This window comes from Egretta garzetta, unplaced genomic scaffold (genome assembly GCF_000687185.1).
Source record: "Egretta garzetta isolate BGI_Z169 unplaced genomic scaffold, ASM68718v1 scaffold553, whole genome shotgun sequence".
NCBI lineage: Eukaryota > Metazoa > Chordata > Aves > Pelecaniformes > Ardeidae > Egretta > Egretta garzetta.
This window is the reverse complement of record NW_009259328.1, coordinates 1,328,739-1,339,080: the sequence shown is the minus strand read 5'-3', so window position 1 is coordinate 1,339,080 and position 10,342 is coordinate 1,328,739. Positions and strand designations below refer to the sequence as shown.

General features: G+C 37.1%; 1 long non-coding RNA gene across 3 annotated transcripts in view; it reads left to right on the top strand.

Annotated features, from left to right (window-relative positions):
• Positions 1–6: 6 nt before the first annotated feature.
• The window catches only part of LOC118452054, a 55,815-nt gene continuing 45,479 nt past the window's right edge, over positions 7–10,342 (top strand). The window contains exons 1-4 of one of the 3 annotated variants that reach the window (XR_004841698.1): positions 7–161; positions 249–347; positions 6,561–6,643; positions 8,829–9,607. This is a non-coding gene — a long non-coding RNA (uncharacterized LOC118452054). Of the gene's footprint in view, positions 162–248; positions 348–6,560; positions 8,709–8,828; positions 9,608–10,342 lie in introns of those variants that run through there. The other 2 variants (XR_004841697.1, XR_004841696.1) reach the window with 2 other exon arrangements.

Below are 10,342 nucleotides of genomic sequence, written 5' to 3'. Positions count from 1 at the left end.
CAGCAAGATCGCTCACGGGTGTGTGCGCAGCAGCGGGGCCCCGCGGGCAGGGCCGCCCCCTCCGCGGGCCGCCGCAGCCGCGCTCCAGCACAGAGCCCGTAAGACCTGTTCAAAAGCAAACCCTGTTTCTGAAGGGAACAGGCAGAAATTCCCAAGGGGCGGTACGTGCTGAGAGGGGTGGGGTGTGAACCGCTGGGAAAGGTATCTGGGAAGGAAAAAAATACAGCGTGCAACCTTTTTTCCTGCAGGAGACAGGGAACAGCTGTCAGACAGCAGTCCCCTGTATGGAACTCGGCAGAGCCTCCATGCAAGAGGAAAGACACTGAAGGACTCGGCTGTCTGTTAAGGTACTGCCAATGCACCACAAGCTAACCTGTGTTAGGTCAGGCTTTGAAAATGTACAGCACTGCACGTTAAATGGTAAAGTTAATTTATCATCCCAAAACAAAGCTTCTGAGCATAGCCGTTGCAAAGTGAAACATCTCTCCTAGAACTGTTTTTAAAGAGCGTACATGTTTGCATTGACAGTCATATAAGTTACATTAATTGTTAATTAAATAAGCACTTCACTAGGGAGAGCCTCCAGCAAAATTCTCTCAGCTTTCTTTGGGATTTCTCTACAGAAGAAGGTTTATTCTGATACAAACTAAGGCTTGAGTTCAGCTAAAGTCACATTAACATCATAGAGGCATAGCAAAGGCAAGTTAAAAGCAGCACTGTTGGGCTTGCTTCTACTAAGCACCAAATAAGAAAAAAACCCTACCAAATCTTTAGCCACTGGTGCCCTTCAGGAAGAGGTATGGTTGCCAGAGACTGAAATGGGGATGGCAACCAGGAGCTCTGGAAGGCTGAAACAGAAATTGCCATGTCTCCAGAAAACTGTGATTCAGTACTTTACTCCCATATGTTCTAGAAGTTACCTACTTATGCCAGTGTAATAATGCCTTCAATTTAGAGGATAGTGCTCAAAGAAAGATTTGACTGGACTTTTGTAGCACTCTTACAAGACAAACCATGTGGAGATTTCAACCCTTCTATTAGAAAAAGCGCTTAGTCTCTTCTTTTTCTCTACCCCGTTGCCATGGGCTTAGACCTTCCAGAAAAACAAATCCAGACCAAGATGGTATCTACCAATTACAAAAATTTATGAATGCAAATAATTCTTTTCAAATTCTTAGAGTGGCTTTTCTCTCTCAAGTGTCACGTTTATACTGAAGGAGTCCTCTGATGCACATGACTTTAACAGGAGTCATATCCATGTATCTGAGTTGGCCCAGGACAAACAAACTCAAAGCAATGTGTACATTAAATATTCATATGGTTTAAGACTAAGCATATCCATGTAATATGGTAGACAGCAGTACATCTTTTGGCAAAACATGCCAAAGGAGCTTAAAATATGTAATGTAAAATATGAATAAGAACATGCCATAAGAAGCTTAGAAAGAAAAAGGGAAAGAAAAGGGGGATAACCATCTCCAGAAAAGGTGGTTTTGGCAGAAGACCATTCATAAAGTTTTAAACCTCTTTCAAGAGAGTAGAAGGTTGAAGGATTGTAGTCATGGAACAAATGGACACAGATACGGAGGAAAGCGAGCCAAATTTCAGAAGGTTAAACAATTCAGCACATGCAAAGGAATACAATAATTACAAGAAAGAAAAAGAAAAGCAAACAAGGAAACAAAGCAAAAAACCTCAAACATTACAGCACTAAAGTAGAAGGGAAAAAAAATTGAACAAACTTTCCAAAAGAAAGTGAAAATTATTAGCATTGTTCTTGAGGTTGATCTGGTTTATGTTCATGTTTAGTGGTTGGGTTTACAATAGGTTTAACATGTGAATGTCCGGGTATTAGACTTTCATTTGCCCAGGCATATAATCAAATCTTACATTTTCACCATCTGAAGTGTTTTCTACCTCTGTAAAAAGCAGCCCGAGGAGTGATTAGAAAGAGAAGAACCAGCGCCATAGGGTTTAGAGCGGGCTAGTGGCATTAATTAGGCAAATCTGTCTCATGCTTGTAGACTTTGGGAACTCCCTTTCATCCAGTGGGTATGTCACACAAGCAAAGCCATCTCAGCTTCACAGACTTTAGTTTCCTCATAGTTAAAAATGGGATGGGTGATACTGAGTGACCATCTTTGAGAAGAGTTTTAATATTGACTGCTGAAAAGAAGCATGTAAAAGTTATTTGTTGTGGTTCAGTTTGCTGTGTGCAATATTTGTATATTCTCAGTCTCTTTAACTGTGATTATCTGGGGAGTCTCAAAAAGTGTAAAACATTTTAGAGCGGTATTGTATAACCTTAACTGTATCCTTAGTACATAAGATACCTGTAAGCCTCAGAAGAATGAGTAGCAAGAATTAGGGTGTAATGCTGGCTGGGGAAAAAGAAGAAAGGTATATACACACTTTATTAGGAATTTTGGTTATCAAATCTTGCTCCCTTACTCCTCAAGCCAAGGATTGCTATAGACAAACTTTGCCATTTTATCCAGGGTTATTCAACCTGAGCCACATTCAAAGCATTGTACTTCTGCATGTTATTTTAACATATGCTATATATTACTCATTTTCCCCCCTAAGATTTTTTTTTTTTTGAGTAAAAGAACATTGCTTGGGAAAAATTTAAGTCTAGTTAGATACAAAAGAAGTCCAATGTACAGAGGCCATGAAGAAAGTGGCCTTGAACAAGTCAAGCAATAGCAACCTAAAGGATAAGTACTCCAAATAAGGAATATCTTATTTGTTTGATGGTGCATAAACAGTTTATAGTGCAGCTGAAGGACTTTACTATTCCCCATGTCACTGAATTGATCAAAGAAGAGGGGTAGGAATGTAATTTATAGTTTGCTTGGGGTTTTTTTAATTTTGTTCTTTAAATCGTGTACATTACAACAACAGGACATCTTATATTTGAAGCTGTTAACAAAGCAGTAAACTTTTTTTGCTGGAATGGGAACTATAGCACAGTCTGTTCACATTAACTATTTTTGTTGTTTTATCCTGAACAAACTGAACTTTTTATTTTATCCATATCCAACTAAATGTGGTTGCTATTGGGCTGGCTACAGTGCATACCTTTCTTCCACTCTGTTCAGAATCTCTTCAGCCAAATAGTGAAGCTAAATCTTGGGAGTTTTTCTTTTCCCTATGAAAGTAACATCTGACTTTCCATAGGCACAACACAAAAGACACCTCCTTCTGAAAGCTTCAGTCTTTATTTATAAGCTTCAGTCATAGATTAAGCATGTAGTGACTTCATTAGTTCCCTGGAAAGGCTGGATTCTGGAAGCAGATCCATCTAAAAAATTCCTGCACTCAGAACTCAGGGGAAGTCAGTCAGGCTATTTGACGGGGTTGCATAGCCTTGTGTATCTGCAGGTTTTAACCCACAAGGATTTTCTTTCATAAATCTTTGTCTCAGTGTAAAGTCAAGTCATGTACTTTATCATACAGAATGGACTGTCTGATACAAACCTCATAGATGCTGTTATTACTTCATGCTTCAGTATCTATTTTTAAATTCACTTCAGTTAATTTACTTGCAGGGGCAAGGCAATTTAAATGCTTTAAGACAGTTACCAGGAGCTGTCATGCAAAGTTTCTTTTGTTATGTTTTACACACACACACACACACACACACACACGCGCGCGCGCATGCACACCCTGTGAGCCACACGGCCAGACATAAATACGTTGTGCTATAGTTACCTCCACAATACTGCAAAGAAGTTTTTTCTTTCTGTTGACCACTTCATTCTGTATATTATTATCTTTTTTCTTTTTTTTTTTTTTTAACTGCTTCAACACTTTCATTTAAGAAACATTTATCTAAAAACCATGCAATTCCTTGTAATGTCAAGGACTATAATCCTCTACAGATTTGTATATTCTTCCAGAATCAATTCCGTCTCTGATACTATAATCCATCTATTAGGTATTCATACTTACATGGTTCTTGGGTCATCCTTATATTAACAATAAAAATATTTGATGAAAACATCAATTGCAGTGGATTTTCAATGCAAGTTTTTATGGGAACACTTCAGAGTAAAATTGAAACAGGTTTTCATTAAGCCTTACAGTAATAAATAAGTTGTTCTGAGCAAGCGGCTCTACAAACAGTAAGCAATAATCTCTTATTTAAAAAAAAAAGTTAATTAGCCTTCTTTCACTGATAATCTTACATGAAACATTCTTAAAATTTTCAGCAAACTGTACTAGCTTTCAGTCCTCCATATGCTCCTGCTGTAATTTATGGTATTATAGTTATCCAGTGTCTCTGGGCTTGTTACATGCAGCAGCAGAGAACTTCTGCTTCTCCAATTTCAGTGCAGTGCAGTTTGCTTCTAGGAAAATTCAGAGGCACTGCACGAGCCCATCCAGTTCTCTCAGACGCTTCTCCAGACAGGAGCAGTTAAGCTGCTTTCCTGAATTTTAGATACTCATTTGCAGTACTTACTACCAAGATTTAATTTTCTTCTAGTGTGAAAAGAAGTTGTGACACATAAGAATGCTGGTCATAACTTTGACACCTGAGATTGAAAGCTCAGGTCCTGCTTACAGACGGTTGTCCTTGCTGCATGACTCAGCCCACATCCATTGACTCATTTGCTTTTACGGACCTTGGCTACCTGTTTGTTTGCAAACACAGTACAAGCTGACAGAAAATAAAAAAAATATCACTAAAGCCACATGATTTCAGCATGACCTCTGTTAAACTGTGCCTGACAGGTATAGTTGTATTTTGTCAGGTAACCATAGTAGTGGTTTTTCCCTGTAGTTGGAAATGTGTTGGAGAGACAGCAGTTAGATTCCCAATAAAAGGATCGAGAATCTGGGCAACATTCCTTTCATCACAGATGGAATTTAGGAACACAAGACAAATGTACCGAGACAGACGTACCAAGTCAATTGGTATACCCCCGTATACTGAGAATATCAAAGCATGAAAATCATTGTAGAATAATGTTTTAGAAATTTAATGTGGAGATGTTGAACTGATGGTTGCCACCTGCACCATCAGTCTGAATAAGCCTTATTGGAGCTCAAACAGGGGGAAAAAATGTAATAAGCTAGGCTTTAATTTGTTGCTATTTGAACAGTCATTCCTACTTCATAGACAAATACAGCACTTTGATTTATACATGTATTCTATTTTTGAAACCCAACCAAACTGGTTTATTTGGTTTATTTTGACTTTCTGAAAAAGCCTAACCACAATAAAATCTATTCAGAGTTAGGTAGTACGGTTTAAAAATAACAAAGCATAAATAGCTCTTTCCTGACAAACATTTTTAGAACCTAGTCTGAATATATAATTGCTTAGCTGCAGAAGATTTTTTACTATACCCAATACAGAGCTACATAAAGAGACTGATCATCTGGTTTGGCATGACCTCAAGCTCTGCATTATTTTTCCTCTGTACAAACAATTTCTAGTGTGTGGTAACTGAACTACATTCAGTCCTTAGTTTCTCTAGAAGTTCTTCATTACAATGAATTACATCAGGATGACAGCAAAATTTCAGGTTTTGGTGAAGAATCACGAGTATTGAATCCATAGCAATAGGGTAAAATAGGAAGATGTGTGTATGTACAGACTATATTTAAGTGTGTGTATATATGTTCAAAAACATGGAGGGATGATAGACAACAAAAGAAAAAATTGTAAAGCTTCCCTTTATCTTTTTATAAATCCTATTTGTTGTGATTCTTCATTAAAAACAAACTTTTTTTTAATAGTTTTGATGAGGAAGCTATTATTGTCATATGTTTATATTGCATGCAGAAACACTTACGTTCTTTTTGACGTCACACTCTGCTTTTATCAAAGGAAGATTCTAAGACACAAGGTAATCAAAAGCAGTCTAGCCAGCGTATCCAAGCTGCTCTCCAGCCCTGCTATTCCCAGATAAAGCCAGGCTAATTAGAATATAGGTATAAGGTTATAAATACCTGGTATAAGGTTATAAATACCTGGTATAAGGTTATAAATACCTGGCCTCATTCAGAGGTTTAGTGCATCCAGCAAGAAAACAAATTCAAAGTCAATTTTAGCCACGTGCATACATTCATGTACTAAGAGAAACTGAACACTCGTTCACTGGATTCTGTTGTAAAGAGCTATGCAAAGTAAGAAAAAAAAAGTATTTGGCTTTCAGCACAAGCCTATTTATCCGTTGTCTTTCAAGTTCATCTCAAACATTCAGATAAACAAAGATAGGCGATCAAAGGCATACATTACCTTTGGCAATATACCCATGTTTTAGCTAGCCTTTGATACTTTGTACCTCAATGTCATATATAGCAAATTGTGCTTAGAAGGGTATGACAAAAATTGCGTTATAAGCACATGGCTTCAGAAACAGTATACGCCTGAAAATATGACAACATTGAAAGATTTTTATTATTAAGCTGATTAAGCTTGGTAGCCATACAAGTATAAGTTTATAACAGATCTGTCTAAAGCATGCTGGTACATAGTATTTCAGAGCTAGATTAAGGCGCACTGGTGAAAATTTCAGCATGTGCTAATGGACCACATCTGGTTACAGGTATCAGCATTGTTCTTGTCAGCAGCAGAATGCATCGGCAGGTTTCACCATGTGAAGCTCTGTAGGATGATACACCAGTGTAGGTAAGCTATTTTAAAAAATTGTATATGTATATGGCTACTTTAGTCTCTGATTAAAAAGGTGGGGCATGTTTTTGTCAGATGTTTGTAATTTGTTAAGGCTTTTTTGTTGTTGCAAATTAATTTCTCTAAACTGGACAGTGGTAATCAAGTTGGTTATATGCATCAGGACATACTTTTTCTCCAATGGAAAAGTCAATGTAATTATGTTTGAAGCTTCTAATACAAGATGATGTTAATTTTAGTCCTATTTTTATAAGAACTTTTTTAAAATTTCTTTTTGCAAGATAATAAAAACCCAAAACAATGCTATGAGCAAAACAACTAAATTACTTGAACGGTAATTAGCAAAGACATCAGGTCAAAGGAATGCAAACATACAAGTCTATTGCTATGCCTCACTGCAAAACTCTAGTATGCTGTGTTAGTAGATATGTTAAATCTTTCAGCAGTTGCAGAGAAATGAGTATCGACATGTCTGGTTGTACCTCAGTATTTTTAATACTTTCAAGATGTATATCTAATACTCAGATGTAGTCAGATTAATTTATTCAGACATTTCTTAACTTCAAGCTTATTTCTGGTGGAGACAGAAGCTTTCTATTAGCAAAAAGTTATATAAGCCTTTCTTCTGCATTTCACCTAAACAGAATAGTGACATAAGAACTTGAGTAACTGCTAAAACATTATTGCTGAGATATCAGTTTATTTGATAGTAAGGCTGAATAAAAAAAGCAAAATCTTTTTTGGGGACTAAAGTCCTGGTTTTCATAAAGTAAGTGTTGCTAACATCTTTGAGCTGGATTAACACGGTTCTATGTTCATGTGCTAACTTTCAGATGGGAAATGAAAAGACGGTATTATTTCCCCTAATTATATATAAAGTTGATGGAGGGAAAGGAATAGCAAATTCTTCTTGTTGCCAGTATATAATAGATATTTACTTATAATTCCAATTTGGGGTTGACGACTTCAATATAACATCACTTGAATTATTTTACATATTAATTTTATTAATTATATCTATTATGTATATATATCATATTATTACCTGAATTCTAAATGGTGTATTACTTGCAGTATTATAGGGTCAGTGGTGCTTTATGACGGTTCTGTAATTGAAGCAAAGTGAAATTTCTCCTGAGGCAAGCAGGGTGAAACTCAAAAGCATTATTGCTATCTGAGGAGGATCAATTGCTGACATCTCCCCAGGACACACTTGACAGATGCACCTTTTTTAAGAGTGTCTTTTGGAGATAAACTAAGGTGGATTTTTTCCTCCTATTGTGAAGGCCATACAGTGAATGAGAAACAGTATGAACAAAGATACCTTGTGTTGGTGCATGCAGTCTTCAGATGCTTTGACCCAGCACTCTCTGGGTAAATTATCTGACTTTTTTGTAGCTTTCAGGATCACAGACTTCAAAATTAGCCATTTTAACTAAAAATTTGGGTGCAACATTCAGTACAAAGGAACAAAGTTGTCTCCCCAAGTAATAGATTTTGATTTATCAAGTTTTCAAGTAGGGCCATGCTCTAAGCTGACAAGAATGCAAGCAAAATGATTTGCCTTTTTTTTTCCTCTAGGCGTCATTTAGCATTTGGTAACATACATATTTAAGAATAAGTGTAGTTGACTGTATTGGTGATTATAGACACAGTTTTGTTCAAAATTATTGCATATTTTTATAACCAAGTTTCCAGAATATTTGAAATATAGGATACCTTATATATTATTATAAACTAAATATATAATAAATTAATATTTCACACCGGCTTTGTTTATATCTAGGACAGGTCAGGATATTTCCATTGAAACCAAAGGTCTAACCTCAAAGTTTTAGTGCTATCATAGTAAAGCTTATTACTAGGATTGTTTACTTTTATAACTTTATGTATAGTACTACACTTCACCCTTCAGCTTCTACAGTTGTGCTTTCCTACCCATCTTCATATAGCTCAGAAAGATGCAGGAAGGTAAGATTTAGCATAGAATTTTGAGATGGGGGTTAAAAAAAAAAAAACAAACCAACCAGAAAAAACTAAAAGCAAACCAAACAGAACCTTAGAACACATAAGGATTAAAAAAAATACCATTACCCGTCATTATCAGAAGACAGGATTTACTAAATTTCATAAACCCCATATTAGTAAAGTGACTGTAAGAAAGAAAAATCATCTCTTCCAGATGCACCTGGCATTCTGGTTTGCTTCCAGATTCTCTCCCAAGGTGGGCCATTACTTTTAAATGCACAAATATGTAACGACATGTGCCAAGCCTTAGTGTAATTATGCTTTCATTTGAACACACCTTAGAGCAGTCTAGAGTATTTAAGTATTATCAATGCAAAGCTTTAGCATCATTCAGTACCATAAGCGTAGCAACTTGTCCTTGCAATATGCAAAGTGGTGAAAACTGATATTACAATATATCCCAATTCCTCTGGTATCTGGAGGAGAGTAGTAAGCAGTTCAAAGACATTGAGTTATTGTACACGTGTTAGCTAGTATTTTGTATTTAAAACATGGGATTTAAGAAGCTTCCCTTTATTGAGAGGAGTGAGAAATGGCAGCTAGTTCATACATTTGAAAAACACAATGAAATCTCACATCTAAGTGACCAAAAGATGAAACAAGCCTATTCAAGAAGAACCTCCATTTCTGTAGCAATCCCAGGAAGTCTTTGAGTATGGGTAAGAAATAGGATCTGTTCTCATGTTTGACACAATGTAGTTCATATAAAATAACAGATCACAGATTTATTTAATTTCATACAGGCCATGTAATTCATTTGAGTATTTATCTTAAATGTGGAAAATCCTAGTTTCTCTTAGAGATAGGAAATAGACTCAAAATCTTCTGGTTACTTTTCCTGGTAGCTTTTTGTTGCTTGTTGTCCTGGTTTTGGCTGGGGTAGAGTTAATTTTCTTCCTAGTAGCTAGCATAGTGCTGTGTTTTGGATTTAGTACCAGAAGAATGTTGATAACACACTGATGTTTTCAGCTGTTGCCAAGTAGTGCTCAGACTACTCAAGGACTTTTTGAGCTTCTCCTGCTCGGCCAGGTGCATAACAAGTACAGCACAGCTAGCACAGCTAACCCAAACTGACCAAAGAGCTATTCCATACCATATAACGTCATGCTTGGGGGGGTCAGTCGGTTGGTTGGTCGCGGCTCGGGGACTGCTCGTGGCTCGAGGACTGATCACAGCTCGGGATGGGCTGGGCATCGGTCGGCGGGTGGTGAGCAATTGCATTGTGCATCATTCGTTTTGTATATTCTGTATATTCTGTTATCATTCTCATTACTACTATTATTATTATTTTCTCTTATTAAACTGTCTTTATCTCAGCCCTCGGCTCTAACCTTTTATTTTCTTTCCGATTCTCTCCCCCATCCCACTGAGGGAGGGGGGAGTGAGCAAGCGGCTGCGTGGTGCTGAGTTGCCAGCCGGGTTAAACCATGACAGTCCTTTTTGGCGCCCAACGTGGGGCAATAAGGGCTTGAGATAACGACAGACTATCCAGAGAATATTAAGGAATTTATATCTGTTAAACAGTTGTGGGTCGCGATTTGATTCATTTGTTCTCGATCTTAGTTTATCCAATCTGCACCATGGTCCCTCCTTTGCTGTACTTGTTAAAAGTTGGTGTTGGTTTTTGCAGTTTGCTATGCTCTGCGGTGACTAAACATGTTTTGCTTG